We start from the raw sequence: 16661 nt of genomic DNA, 5'->3' as shown, positions 1-16661 counted from the left end.
TACATTGAAAGCCTCTATGAGGGTGAAGATTTGTCTGATGTGATAGAAGAAGAAACAGGAGTCGATTTAGAAGAGATGGGGGATCCAGTATTAGAATCGGAATTTAAAAGAACTTTGGAGGACTTACGGTCAAATAAGGCAGAAGGGATAGATAACATTCCATCAGAATTTCTAAAATCATTGGGGGAAGTGGCAACAAAACGACTATTCACGTTGGTGTGCAGAATATATGAGTCTGGCGACATACCATCTGACTTTCGGAAAAGCATCATCCACACAATTCCGAAGACGGCAAGAGCTGACAAGTGCGAGAATTATCGCACAATCAGCTTAACAGCTCATGCATCGAAGCTGCTTACAAGAATGATATACAGAGGAATGGAAAAGAAAATTGAGAATGTGCTAGGTGACGATCAGTTTGGCTTTAGGAAAAGTAAAGGGACGAGAGAGGCAATTCTGACGTTACGGCTAATAATGGAAGCAAGGCTAAAGAAAAATCAAGACACTTTCATAGGATTTGTCGACCTGGAAAAAGCGTTCGACAATATAAAATGGTGCAAGCTGTTCGAGATTCTGAAAAAAGTTGGGGTAAGCTATAGGGAGAGACGGGTCATACACAATATGTACAACAACCAAGAGGGAATAATAAGAGTGGACGATCAAGAACGAAGTGCTCGTATTAAGAAGGATGTAAGACAAGGCTGTAGCCTTTCGCCCCTACTCTTCAATCTGTACATCGAGGAAGCAATGATGGAAATAAAAGAAAGGTTCAGGAGTGGAATTAAAATACAAGGTGAAAGGATATCAATGATACGATTCGCTGATGACATTGTTATCTTGAGTGAAAGTGAAGAAGAATTAAATGATCTGCTGAACGGAATGAACAGTCTAATGAGTACACAGTATGGTTTGAGAGTAAATCGGAGAAAGACGAAGGTAATGAGAAGTAGTAGAAATGAGAACAGCGAGAAACTTAACATCAGGATTGATGATCACGAAGTCAATGAAGTTAAGGAATTCTGCTACCTAGGCAGTAAAATAACCAATGACGGACGGAGCAAGGAGGACACCAAAAGCAGACTCGCTATGGCAAAAAAGGCATTTCTGGCCAAGAGAAGTCTACTAATATCAAATACCGGCCTTAATTTGAGGAAGAAATTTCTGAGGATGTACGTCTGGAGTACAGCATTGTATGGTAGTGAAACATGGACTGTGGAAAAACCGGAACAAAAGATAATCGAAGCATTTGAGATGTGGTGCTATAGACGAATGTTGAAAATTAGGTGGACTGATAAGGTAAGGAATGAGGAGGTTCTACGCAGAATCGGAGAGGAAAGGAATATGTGGAAAACACTGATCAGGAGAAGGGGAAAGATGATAGGACATCTGCTAAGACATGAGGGAATGACTTCCATGGTACTAGAGGGAGCTGTAGAGGGCAAAAACTGTAGAGGGTGACAGAGATTGGAATACGTCAAGCAAATAATTGAGGACGTAGGTTGCAAGTGCTACTCTGAGATGAAGAGGTTAGCACAGGGAAGGAATTCGTGGCGGTCCGCATCAAACCAGTCAGTAGGCTGATGACCAAAAAAAAACGTGCTTTTTTATTCGGGAATTACATTATTCAAAACAAATGAAAATGAATTTCATATAATTTCAAAGCCCGTTGAAGTGCTCTATTTTAATCACGCACGCAACGACAAGAAAACTGCGCGAATCGAACTAACACAACCCGCGAAAATACTTTACGAACACACCTCATGCGTCTATTACAACTCGCGATCACTTTTGGCCTTTCTGCATTGTAACGTAACCAGTGCGAGCCACACTGCGCAGGAAGTTGTCACCTGCTACTGGCATTGCTTAGACAGGAAAGTGACGTGTATTTTCAGCACGACAATGTACGTCCACCCGCGGCTGCTACGACGCAACATGTTCTTCGAGGCGTTCAACTGCCCTAGCCAGCAAAATCACCGGACCTCCTACCAACTGAATGCGTGGTAAGGGGGACTTTAGTCGATCTCCAGAGCCTGCGAGAACGATTGCCCAAATTGCAACAAAAGGTGCTAGGTGCTTGAGACAACCTATCGCAGGATGTCATTCGGCACCTTACTGTGCCTTTGCATGCGAGAATACAAGCCTGTGTTACTGCCAGAGGCGGGTACACTGTATATTGTTGCGACTGTTTGTATGCCCTTTGCTCTGACATGTTTCCTTCATTCGGTCTCAATTTGTTATCATATACTCCTACAATGGTGAAGTACCTGTCATATAAATTGTCAGGAAAATAGCCTTGCCCTTGAGGGTAGTCGTGGGGGTTCGACTGGTTACCAAGGGTTGCATATTTGGAATGATATACCAATGAATATTATAATATTCTGTCAAATTTCAATTCATTGTAAGATAGGTACAAAGAATATTTTTAGCTACTGCTGTGACACAGACATACAGCAGTGGAAACCAGTATAAAGGATATTAGTACGAAAATCAACATTGTCGGCTGGAATAGTTGTGCACAGTGTATATACAACAGTACGAGATCCAGTATACTGACAAATGCAGTCAGATGATAACACATTTGAGATGATATCACATTTGATATCAGTAGTGCATATACAACGAGACATCAACGATCCAGGTGGTAGAAGGGTGAACTCAGTATAAAGGCAGCCGACTCTCAGTGGTGTTAGTGTGTGCGTATGTGGCTCTGCTGCAGATGGGAAACAGGTGCTATTAGAGCAGTTTCACACGACATGCCCCTAACGCGCGTTTTGATAACGCGCGTTTACAGCTACGTACAGTTTATTCAGGCCGTACACACGCTAACGGGCCTTTTAATAAAGCGCGCGTTGAACGCTGCGCTAGCGCTCGACTGCTGTCAGCTCAAGTCAACGCGCCCATTGAGATAATAATTGGTTTTCTATGTTATTGTTCAGTTGAGCGCACGCTTTTGACGCGGACAGACGTATTTTAGAGTTCGCTCAGTTCATCCAGAAATTGTCCGAAATGGAAAGAGAAGCTTTTAATACCGAATTATTTAGAGATGAAAAAGAGAAACGTCCTGCGATACGGAACATGACTAGTAGCATTTATTCAGATAAGAACTTAAGGAGAAGTGCTTGGGAAGAACTCGTTCTCATATTCTGTGAAGGAGATGACAATGAAGAAAAGAAGAAATTACTATGTGAGTACAGATAGTATATTTTCAATAAGTCTGTGTTACAAATTACGATCTAGCCCATCAACTTTTCCTTCGTTGATAAAATAATTTGTTACATACAATCGAACATTGTTCGCCTGTCGTACAGCACTCCCGTTATAATGTGAGGCCAGATTTTCCATTGGTGGAGTATGAAGAATACCTTCATAATTGTACCTATCCCTCATTCTGACATAATTGTGTAGTGTACATATCGATTTTACGATCTTTCCTGCAAAACCAGTGTTAACATATAATGGCCTAAGTAAAATACGCCATTATTTCACATTATGCCAAAAGTACATTCGACATACCGGCGTTCTAACGGTTATTAAATAATTTTTTAGCATAAGTTAGTGACCTTCCCCCATAAGGCCGCATTAAATTCTCCATCATGCCAAAAGCTTCATCAGATACTATCACGTATGGCAACACTGTTGGTCTATTGTGTATTAACAATACCTTTGGTTCAGGTAGGTCTAATGACCTTTCTGTTAGCTTCTTGCACAATGAAGAATTCTTGAATATACCTGAGTCACTATTTTTACACACAAAACAATAGTTTGCATCTGCTAGCGCCAATAAAACTAGCGAAAAATAATTTTTGTAGCTTTAATACATTGAATCCGTGTGTTCAGGCTGGATTAGCCGTATATGTTTCCTGTCCAAGGCTCCCAAACAAATGGGAAACTTTGAGATCTCTTCAAATATCGTGGATATTTCATACTTTTCTTTCGTTGGTTCACTCATAACAATGTGTCTCAATTTTCTCCAAATAGTTTCACATACATGTTGTATTATAGTCGCCGCAGTAGATTTTCCAGTTCTATAATCGTAGCTTAATGTCCCAATTGAACATCCTGTGGCCAAATATCTGAAAAAAAAACATAAAAACCTCAATATAAATATTTGAAAAGAGGCTAAGTGGCTGGTGTACTAGTACTAAATTCTGTTTTTTTATTGCAGCGTCTTCCTTGCAAAAGAAATGAAAGAGTTTACGACATAATTATATGAGAGAGGTAAAGAAAAAGAAAGCTGTTAAATCTGCATCAGGAGCTTCAAAAAATTCGTCATATATTCATTACAATAGACTGCGACTTCTACAGGCATCTATAGCCAACAAAGATACAGAATGTAGTTCCCATGCAACTAATGCATCAGCTTCGTCAAAAGTTGCTGACGCAGAAGTAAGTTCTGCCTCTAAGAATCCTAAATCTACTCCAAGGAAAAAAAAAGTTGTCCTGACGAAAGATTTGCAAGCATAGTAGAGCAAAGTTTAGCACAGAAAAATGTTTCGGAACTGAAACAAGATGACGATAAAGACAAACTGTTTTGTTTGTCGCTCGTTAAAGAGATTAAAAAATCCCGCAATATAGACGAATTCATACTAAAATTAGCATAATTTAATCTTGCAAAACCAAATTTTCCTTCAAGGACCGCAACATCAGTCATTTGAAAATCAAGTTTATCGTAACCCGTTATCACAACGAAAAGATTATTTGTCCCAAGAGCAGCGTGGTCAAGCTTTCAATATCGTGATTATAGATCACAGCAGTCTTGTGTGCCAAATAATTTAGTACATGATGGTTATTCTACAGCAATGGAACCTCTATCGCCAGTAACACACACTCCATCGCCAGCACCAACGAAAGCCAGCAATGAATCGGAGTTACAGTTATCCTGCGAGTAGCAAAACGTTCTTTTTTCCTCAAATTTTCTTCCCTAAACAAGTATCGATTTATAAATGAGTTGATTAATAAAAAACTTACCTCAACGTAATTACGAGTTTTTCTTCTGGTGAAGTACAATATCGCCCAGCGTTTTTATCTGCTACGAGTTCATCGTTTATGAGAACCAGTAAATAATCAAATTATTTGATGCAAGTTCTGAAATAGTTAAAAAATTAGGTTCCGTATTGCCTTAGCTTTAGGATACAAAGTTATGTACTGGCTTTCAGTCAGCCTGTATGAAAAAATTGGGTTGACCCAATATCTCCGTCTTCTGTCGCGTCGTTTTTGCCGTCGGTATAAAATCACCGTTAAAACTGTTTCTATGCCCATCTTCGACAAATGTGGACCTCAAAATGAGCCAAGGCGGCCGCTGCAACGCGCATTCAAAGCCTGACAAGCGAGAACCATGTGAACACTATACAAAAATTTTGAGCGCGTTAAGCGCTTGTGATGTGAACCTGCCCTTAGTGGCAGTGCGTGTTGTGTACATAAACCACGATTGTGATGACGCCACGTGGAAAACAGTTATCATGAGATGAAAAAGGAAAAATCGATGCGTACATGGAAATGAAAGTCTCTAAACGTCAAATCGCCAAGAAGTTGAACTGTTCAAGTACAGCGACTGGTAATTTCGTTAGGTTGGGCGCACGGTGTGGACAGAAAGTAAAATAATGGGCTGAATTGAAAATTATATGAGGCATCGAAAAGGTTCCTTTCGCAATGCAGCGGACAAAAAGCGTTATTCTTCTCATCTTGTTGCTGATTGACAGTTGTCAGTAACTTTCAGACGTGTACGACAAATTTCGTGAAATGACAAACGTTTTGCTTTGAAGAAACGATTGCAGAAACCTGCTCTAACATCCAAACATAAGCAGGCTGGTTTGGAGTTAGCTGAAAAGTACATGTCATGGACTTCAGACTGGGATAAAGTCGTCTTCAGCGATGAGAAGAAGTGTAACTTAGATGGGCCGGATGTATTTCAATATTACTGGCATGATGTGAGAACAGAGTAGCAGATGCGAATGCGCAGAAATTTTGGTGGTGGAAATGTTATGATTTGGACTCCCTTGTCAGCTAAAGGTAAATTATTCATTGCTTGGCTGAACACTACGATAAAAGGTAACATGCACAGTGAGAGACTAGAAACAGAACTGATTAGACTGTATGAGGACCTAGGGAACGAAAGTCTGATGTTTCAACGCGATAATGATATCGATATCTTGCCTTGGCCTGCAGATAGCCCGGAAAATCATTAGGGAATACTTGCATTTCTTGTTTCTTGCAAGGGAAGGCAATTCGAGACAGCATGTGAGCTGAAAAGTGCGACACGAGAAGAACGGGCAGCTATTTCACTGCAAGAACCACAAACCCTAACAAAATCAGTGCCGAAGAGAATTTTTGAGATAATTAGGAAGAATGGAGGTTAGAGAAAATATTAGCAAGGCAATAACACAACAGGACAGTGAGTGTCTTTCTGTAAATTTCGACCCAGGAAATCCAAACGCCTTTCTTACTCTTTTATGAAAGAAGCTATGTAACTCCGTCATGATTGTTTATGTCTTATGCATATTTACCACTTCCAAAATAAATCCGGTGCCATGCTAAAGACACTGACTATTACTGTCATAGTAACACTGCCTTTACACTGATTTCCACTACTTGTATAGATGTTCAAAGGCTGCGTCGTTGGTTGTTACTGATGTATTCGTAACAAGGAATTAAAATCATTGACACATTATACCACGTACACGTAACACGAGAGTTATATGTTTGACAATGCATTTTTCGAGCTTACATATTTTTTACTGTGGCTGATAGAGTAATACCCTCAAGGTATTTCATACTTCACAACATAGGCAGATAATTCGTGACATGTATTTTAATAAGTGAAATAATGATTCGTGTTTTTCATGTTTATAGAACAGCATAACAGAATCATGACTTTTCGAAAACTGCTGTGTTTTTGAATTAAGTAAATCACACATTTGGTCAACTGCTGCATCATAATCTCTATACTAATATTGTAAATTAGCTTCACATATTGCAACTATAAATCTTATATGAGTAATGCTGTCGTTGATCTTAACGCATTATAATTTTTGTCATTTTTTAAAATGCAACTTGTCATACTGACCAAAACCGGTTGTTTCGCAACCGTGACGGCAGATGAACTGTTATTAAACGTCAAAGGTTGCTGATCTCTCTGGATATCATGAGACCCCCAATTACTTGCTATAGAGAATTTCAAAAATTATGAGCTACCTCCGCTTTTGGCTGGAGAGCGCTGAATATTAGATCTGCCAGCTCATTCTCGCCCATGAAAGGCGAAGCAGTTAAGTTACAGTGAAGCGAAAACAAAAACATGTATCGTAAGCTTTGCGCGATCTTAACCTCTGACTGAGGCGTTGACCTTTCGTATCAGTGTTACTGCCACGGCTGCGTTTCTGGACACGCATTTCAAAAATCATTAAAATTTTTAACGGTTTTTAATACTCCGAAGCTACCTCCGCTTTTGGCTAGAGAGCGCCGAATCTTAGATCTACCAGCCCACCCTCACCCGTGAAAGGCAATTTTAACCTCTGACTGAGGTGCTGACCTTTCGTATCAGTCTTACTGCAACGGCTCTATTTCTGGACACGTATACGGAGCACGAAAGGCAAAATCTCAGTTGTAAAATCATCAAAATTTCTGTTTTGTTCACTTATTTAAGTACGCAGACAGTAATATAATCTCTCAGGTTAGTATACGCGTCACGAAATTCAAAGAGATTATTATCAGCATTAAGAACACTGTCGTTTGTTCCTCAGCGCACAGTTGAGTTCTGGTCTCTATTGAGACATGGGTTAGCTCAGAAGTCGAACAGTGGTATGGAAACTTGGCTGGATATGTGTACGACATTTCTGAACAAAGATAAAGGGTGGAAGTGAAATGTTCGAGTACAGCCAATCACGTAATTCAGATACCAATTATCGTGTATTGATTTCAAAAACTTTCTTTCACCATATCTTATTACTAATGCATATAACGTAAATCAACCAAAATGGATGCCAGGCGAACTATGAATGAGCATCGTGGTAAAATAGGAAATTTGTGGTAGTGTCTCTCTGTTCAATTTCTTTTAATTTTCTTTTCTTCATCTCAAAGTGGCCCTTGCATCCGATGTCTTCTGTTATTTGATGTACGTGTGGCGATCACTGTGTTCCCTTACACTTTTTACCCTCTACAGCTTTCTCAAGCACAATTGAGTTATTCCTTAATGTTTCAACATCTGTCTCGTTTTTCCTTTTTTTTCAAAGTTTCGCTCCTTGCCGATTCTGCAGAGAACTTCCCCATTTCTTATCAGTCAACCTAATTTTCGTCATCTTTGCGTAGAACCACATTTCAAACGTTTCTTTTCCTGTTTTTCCATTGTCCGTCATCCACTGCCGTACAATACAGCGCTGCAAACGAACATCCTCAGAAATTTCTTCCTCAAACTAAGACCTAAGTTTGATACTAATAGATTTATTTTGGTATGAAAATCCTTCTTTGCCTGCACCATTCTGCTGTTTTATATCCTTCTTGATTTGTCAGTCATGCGTTATTTTGCTTCCAAGGAAACAGTATTCCTATACTTCGTCCTCTTTCTGGTACCCAGTTTTGGTGTTACGTTTGTCGCCATTCTCATTTCTGCTGCTCCTCATTGCTTTCGTATTTCTTCAGTTTACTTTCAGTCTGTAAGTGTGGTACTTAGACTATTCATTCCTTTCAACAGGTCTTTCAATTTTGCCTTACTTTCACTGAAGATAGCAATGTCATAAGCGAGTATTGTCACTGGTATCCTTTCACCCTCAATTTTCTCTTCCACTCCTGAAAATTTCCTTTATATCCGTCGTTGTCTCTTCGTCGTATGAGCCGAACAGCACAGGAGAAGGACTACATTCTTGTCTTGCACTCTTTTATAATCCCAGTACTTCGTTCTTAGTCTCCCATTCTTATTTTTCCTTCCTGGTTCTTGTACATATTGTACATTACCGACATTCCCCATAGATTAAACCTATTTTCCCAACCATTTTGTATGCCTATTACGATTTTACATTGTCGAACCTTTTTCTGGATCGTCAAATAATAAAATGCCTTGATTCTTTTTTTTTTTTAAGTCTTTCTTCCATTGTCAAGGGCAATATCGGACTGTTCTCTGGTGTCTTAACTTTTTCTAAAGCCAATCACATCGTCGTCTAACAAATGCCCAGTTTCCTTTTTCATTATTTTATATATTATTCTCGTCAGCAATTTGCATCCGTGAAACGTCGATCTGATTGTGCGACAGTTCTGCCAGGTATCTGCCCTTGCCGTCTCGGGGATTGTGTGGATGATACTGGTATTTTTACAAAAGTATCATGATTTGTCTCCATTCTCATAGAATCCTCACACCAGGTTGAAAAGTCGTTCGGTTGTCTCTCTTCGTAGTGCAATAATTAGGTAATAAGCTGAAATTTCATTTTTCATATTTATTTTCTCTGCTGCACCTCACTAGGGTACGGATAGTACGTTTATTGCTTTATGGCAGGAATACCTCATATATACCATTTTTCGTACTATTTCTTGCCCGCTCGGCCATCAATTAACTTTTCATGGTCTTCCTAAGTCTCTTAACGATTATGCCAGAATGGATCTTTCGAAAAGGACGCACATGATTTCTTTCCCCACGCTTTCGAATCTGAGCTTGCGCTTCGTCCCCAGTGACTTCGTCGTCAGTAGGGGGACATAGTTTTCCTTTTCCCTTTTGTATTTCTGAACGATAAATACAACAAAAATTCGGATTCACATGCTTCGGTTATTCAGTTAGTATGTTTATCAGTTGCGGATGTTTGCCTAATCAAATATTTTGTATTTCTGAACTAATTTTCTCTCCTTGAGGGTATTTTTGTTCTGTCGTTGCCACTACACAAATGCATGTTTCTTTCACCAGACGCGTTTCGCTTTATTGAGGTAAAGCATCATCAGTGGTGGTGATTTCGCTTGATTTCTCGCTTCTATCGGCTTCGGGAAATGTAACCGAGAAATCAAGCGAAAATCACCATCACTGATGACGCTTTACTGGAATAAAGCGAAACACGCCTGGTGAAAAAAAAAACACCTAATTTTTGTAGTTACAACTACAAAATACCCTCAAGAATTGTAAAGCAACTATGAACAACATGGCCACACAAATGAAGAATTTAATTTTCCCTCTCTCTAAAGCCTGGAATCTGGACTGCCTCTCGATTGTATTACACTCGTTTTCTGTCGAGCCAGTCAACTTTTATAACTTACAACTCACTCTATGTTTGTCATCAGCAATCGCTAGCAGTTATTGTTATATGTTGCTTAATCAAGTGACTTTCTGTTTGATGCACGAACACGAACTTACCTATAAATATTAGAGTTCCAATTTTCGTCACATTTTCTGGGTTTTGGACCGTGTCATGCTGTAAAATGTTGCTGCGAAACGAAAGGCTGGGAACGCACGAGAGGTGTACGAAAACTGATACTCCAACCTTCGTAACTCCTGAGCATATGGTAGCACAGCTGTGAGACAGGGACTGGCCTGTTTAGTAGACTCGCCTTTACAGCTCCAGTCGGTGGGAAGCATTAGCAGCGAACGGTTGTTGTATTACAGTGTAAAGAATGTAACCCTGCGATGACCGTAGGCCAGTGCGATTTAAGCAACGAGCTGTCACTGAAGCTGTCATTGAATTCTTGACAGCGAAAAGATCCACCCTATCGGAGAACGCTAGCTGTGTTTTGGTGATCTTATTCATGTGAGAGCCGTGCATCGTTGGTCCTGTAAGTTTAAAGACGACGAGAAAGGAACCTCCGACTTACGTGACCAAGTTAGACCGCTTGTGACAGCAACCACCTGAATTCACCAAATAAAACTTTGATATTAAGGATGGTCGTTGACTACTGCAAGCGTAGTCGACTTCTAACCGTGGTACAGAACCCAGCGAGACAATGCCAGACGACATGCTTCACATGCCACCACAGTAGAATTTTAGAGACTGAAGCTCATCACCGTAAGGCACTTTCCATACGTTCCAGAACTACCCCCATAAAACTTTTGTCTGTTGCCGTTAACGATAAGTGATCTTTGGGAACATTACTATGCGTTTGATGAAGAAGTTGAGAGAACAGTGAGAAGTTCGTTGTTGAAACAAAGTTTCCACTTATTTCGTGACCGTTCCACAAAAGTTGTTCATCGTTTGCAGTTCTCTGGTGATTATGCGAAGTCGTGTCGGGCCGTCTCGCCTGGTGGTGACAGCACAGTAGCTCAATGTGTTCGGTTAGCGACCGGCCATCGTCTATAATAAAAGCAAAACTGAGTCAGGTTTTCACAACGATATTTGATAAAGCTTATGCGACAACGACGCAGAACTACCGAAGAAAAAAGACGAAGAAGCAGATGGAAAGAAATAAGAAAAAGGGAAAAATTGGTAAAATGCGTGCCTGGAAACCGAGAGGTCGACGGTTCGAATCCCGATAGAAACACCGAAATTTTTCAGTCTACCACTAAGATAGCCAACAGCCACCAGGGATGTGAAGATCTGATGTAACAAAATTTTCCTCAAGACGTTTGAGTCTCATCTTTATCTTCGATAATGATGGAAGCTGAAGAAATGAATTAAAATTTGTACCATGGCCGGGACTCGAGCCAGGGTCTTCTTGCTTACTAGGCAGGTAAGCAAGGATATCGAGGTTCAAGTTTGGCGATCGCGTAAATTTTAATACATTTCTTCAGCTTCCATCATTATCGTAAATGATGTGAAGTTTCGCTAGGTACAATATGTGCTTCGGATTCCACGTCAGAGTGCAAGTTCAAATCACATGGTTCAAATGGCTCCAAGCACTATGTGACTTAACATCTGAGGTCATCAGTCCCCTAGACTTAGAACTACTTAAACCTAACTAAGCTACGGACAACATACACATCCATGCCCGAGGCAGGATTCGAACCTGCAACCGTAGCAGCAGCGCGGCTCTGGACTGAAGCGCCTAGAACCGCTCGTCCACATCGGCCGGCTGAGTGCATGTCCCCAGTATCCAATTGGATAAATTGGGTGAGTGATGGACGCTCGAGTCGCCAGTTGAAAGATGAGCACCAGTCCGCTTAGTCTCACGAAACTGTTATGTGGAAAAGACAGTGACAGTAATTAAAAAGGACTTCTAACGATTATTTCTGCGATTTACTAAAATATCTCTGTCTAAACCCAGATTACTAATATGAAGGCATTACTCTTCACTCAACCCTCGCATTTTGTAGAAGTGATTCATAGGATGCGTCATAAGGTAACGTAAATCACATATGAGAGTAGTGGCATAGAATACACTTGGAAGACTGAAGGTTGCTCATTAGTACGGAAACCCTTCAGATTAAATTAATAGAAGAGCAACGAATTGCGGTACATTTCGTTGTGCCAGAGCTTTACAGAGGTTCCCAACACACTTTAATGTCAGACGCTATAAAAGAGGCGTTTTGAAACAGGGAGAGATTTCCTTCCGAAATTCCTTGAGTATACGTTCAATCCTTTCAAGAAGAGTCGGGCAACATAGTACTACCTCCCATAAATGCCTCGAGAAATGGTCACAACGCGAAAATCAGAGAAATTAGAGTTCACACGGATGGTTACCAATAGTTTTTCTCCTCATGCATGTTTGGCGAATGGATAGGGGAGGGATGAACTGATTGTGGTATGAAAAGTACGCTACGCAACACGCTCTAAGACAACTTCTACAGCTACATGAATACTCTGCAATTCACAATGTAGTGCCTGGCAGAGGGAGCTCCAAACTATTCCCATACCGTTCCACTCTCCAACGGCGCGCGAAAAGAAAGAACACTTAAATCTTTCCGTGCAAGCTCTGATTTCTCTTTTTTTTTATGAAAACGATCATTTGGCCCTGTGTAGGTGGACGCCAACAAAATATTTTCATATTAGGAGGAGAAAGTTGATGACTGATATTTCATGAGAAAATCCTGTGGCAATGAAAACCGCTTTTGTTGTAACGGTTACCATCCCAATTCGTGTATCACATACGGTGCACTATCTCCCGTATTTCGCGGTAATACAAAACGAGTTGCCCTTCTTTGAACTTTTCGAATGTCCTCCTTTAATACTGTCTGATGCGGATCCCACATCGCACAGCAATAACCAACAAGGGGACGGACAAGTGTGTTCTGCCAGTAAATCACAGTCTTTGATTCGCTTTCCCCACAACATTTTCCATGTGATCGTTCCAATTTAAGTTATTCGTTATTGTAAATACCAAGTATGTAGTTAAATATATACGCTTCACATTTGTCTGATTTATTGCTTAACTGAAATTTTGCGGATTCCTTTTAGTTCTCACCTGGATGACTTCACATTTTCCATTATGTAGAGTCAACTGCCTCTTTTCACGCCGGCCGGTATGGCCGTGCGGTTCTAGGCGCTTCAGTCTGGAACCGCGTGACCGCTACGGTCGCAGGTTCGAATCCTGCCTCGGGCACGGATGTGTGTGATGTCCTTAGGTTAGTTAGGTTTAAGTAGTTCAAAGTTCTAGGGGACTGATGACCACAGATGTTAAGTCCCATAGTGCTCAGAGCCATTTTTGAGCCTCTTTTCACGCCGTACAGATGTCTTGCCTAAGTCATTTTTCAATCTGTTTTGATCATCCGATTATTACGAGACGGCAGATGACAGCATCATCTGCAAAGAATCTCATAGGGCTGCTCAGATTGTTTCCAGAATCGTTTATATAGATTAGGAACTGCAGATGGCCTATAACACTTCCTTCGGGAACGCCAGATATCACTTCTGTTTAAGTCGATGACTCACTGTCAATTCCTGACTGAAAATAACGAATCCAGTGGCACAGCAGAGACGCTACTCTGTTGGAATGTAATTTCATTAGAAATCTCTTGTGAAGAAAGCATTCTGGAAATCCAAAAATATGGAATCAGTAGGCATCCCCTGTCGATAGCACTCATTTCGTGAGAATACAGAGCTAGTTATGTTTGCAAGAACGATATTTTTTGAATCCATGAGGGCTGTTTGACAATAAACCGTTTCCTTCGAGGCAATTCATAATGCTCGAATACAATATATGTGCCAAAATCCTCCTGCATATCTACGTTAATTATACGGATCTGCAGTTCAGTGAATTATTCCCATTTTCTTTCTTCAGCACTGGTGTAACTGTGCAAATCTCCAGTCTTTAGGTACGAATATTTCGTTGAGGGAGCAAGCTGTATATGATTGCTAAGTATGGAGCTATTGTATCAGCATACTCTATTCGTTCTGGACTGGAGGCCTTGTCCTTATTAAGCGTTTTCAGTTGCTTCGGTACACAGAGGATATTTACTTCTTGGGTGGAGGAATTTCGGAAAACGGTGTTTAGTAACTCCGCTTTAGTGCCACTGCCGTCAGTAGCATTACCACTGTTATTGTGAAGTGTAGGTTTTGGCTGTTTGTTGCCGCTAACATGTTTAACATACTGCCAGACTCTCTTTGGATGTTCTGCCAGATTTCGAGACAGAGTTTCGCTGTGGAAAGTATTAAAAATTTCTCGCGTTGAAGTCGGCACTAAGTTTGAGCTTTCTTAAAACATCGTCAATCTTGGAGATAGATCGTGGAGTGTAGATGTGGATGCAGAAGATACAGTTAGAAAAACTCAATTTCTTATATTTCTAAGGCCCTGTACATTGTGTATAATTTCAACTATAGTGACTATACGAACAGAGTCATATAAGATTCAATTTTCGACCCACTCCTATTCCTTATGTCTGTGAATGACCTTCCACCTAACGTTTATCAGGTGGAATTGGTACATTTTCGCAGACAATACTAGTGTTACGACAACCCAATCAGACAGAAAGCAACAGTAGAGGTTGTTAATATTGTTTTTTAGAGAATTATTAAGTGGTTCTCAAAAAAATGGACTCTCCCTCGATGTTGAGAAAACACACTACACTAAATTCTGTAAAACAAATAGAGTCGTTCCAGCAGTTGATGTGGCACATGGACAGGAGCAGATAAACTCCACCATACTGTTGAGCCTACATATTGATGAAATGTTCTACTGGAAGAAGCTTATTGCGGAGCTGCGCAAAGAATTAACTTCAGCTACTTTTGCTCTCTATACAATTGCTAATCTTCGAAAGAAATGAGGCAATCTCCGACATATCTTGCGTATTCCCACTCAATAATGACTCGTGGAACAATTTTCTGGTGTTGCTCATCACTTAGAAAACGTCCATTCAAAAAAGTGAGCAATTAAAATAAGTACCTCTTCAAGATGTTAGACATTTTAACAGCACTCTCACATTACACATATTTTTAATTGAATGCGCCGTAAATAATGCATCACAATTTGAGGAGAACAGTGATACCCATACCTACAACACTACAGAAAAAAACGTCCTTTATTATTCATTAGTGATGCTGTCAGTGGCTCAGAAAGGAATTGAATATGCAGGAACAAAAATTTTTGATCGTTTGCCCAGTAACATAAAATGATAAGTTTTAAATCTAACCTAAAATCATTTCTACCGCACACCTCTTTCTGTTCCACGAAAAACTTTCTATTTATAAATTGGCAGCCTGTTTTTATGTGCAGTTGTGTGAATACAAGCGTAGGACTCAAAAATAATATGTTCATTACTGTTAACACTAACCACTTGTACATACCCTTTGAACGGACTCATTCCACATATTTGGATAAATAAGTAGTTCGAGTGACCTGTGGAACAAGTAACTAACTAACTGCCATTACTTCATCACTTTCAAGGAGAGTGTAATGCCCTTTTATACAGATCTGATGCTGCCAACCACGACTTCCCTCTCGTGCCAACCCATTCTTTGCAGAGTAACACTTATACCGAATGTCCTCAATTATTTGTAATGTATTGAAATCTCTGTCTTCTCCTAAAGCTTCTACTCTCTCCAGCTCCTCTAGCTTCACAGTAGCTATTCCTTGATGTCTTATGTGATATCCTTTCATCCTCTCCCTTCTTCTTATTAATGTTTCCCTCCTGTTCCTTTCCTCGCCGATTCTGCGGAGAAACTATCTTGTCAGGTCACCTACTGCTCAGCATCTTTCCATATCACCACATCTCAAGCGTTTGCTCCTCTTCTTGTTCAGTTTTTCCTCAGTCCATGTTTAACTTTCATACAATGCTTTGCTTTAAAAATACATTCTCAGAAATTTCTTCCTCATATTAAGGCCTGTGATAGACACCAGTATTCTTTTAGCTAGGAATGCGTTCTTTATCTCTTCATCCCCGTTGCTTCGTCCGTCAGGTAGAATTCCTTCTCTTCGTCCATTTCATAGTCTCCACTTCTGAACTTAAGTCTATTGTCAGTTTCATTTCTACTGCAACTCACTAATTTCAGCTTTCTTCTTTCTTTGGTTTACTCTCAATATATATTCTGACCTCGTGGGACTGTAATCAGAGCCTGTCTTATTCTTTTGAAAGTCCTGCTTCCATTATCTGACGCAAAGTAAGAACAGGGTCTCTGTTGCTTTCCTAAAGTCAAACTGTTTGTAATCTTGCGGAATTCAGTGTTATTTTCCATTCTTCTCAATATTATTGCTGTCAACATCGTCGGTGCGTGAGCTGTTAAGCTGATTGTGCTATAGTTATCGCACTTAACTGCCTCTGCTGTTTCCGGGACCGTGTGGATGATATTTTTCCGACTTCTGACGTTACGCCTTCATGTCACAGATTCTAT

Source organism: Schistocerca piceifrons, chromosome 2 (assembly GCF_021461385.2).
Source record: "Schistocerca piceifrons isolate TAMUIC-IGC-003096 chromosome 2, iqSchPice1.1, whole genome shotgun sequence".
NCBI classification, from domain to species: Eukaryota; Metazoa; Arthropoda; class Insecta; order Orthoptera; family Acrididae; genus Schistocerca; species Schistocerca piceifrons.
This window is presented reverse-complemented; position numbering follows the sequence as displayed.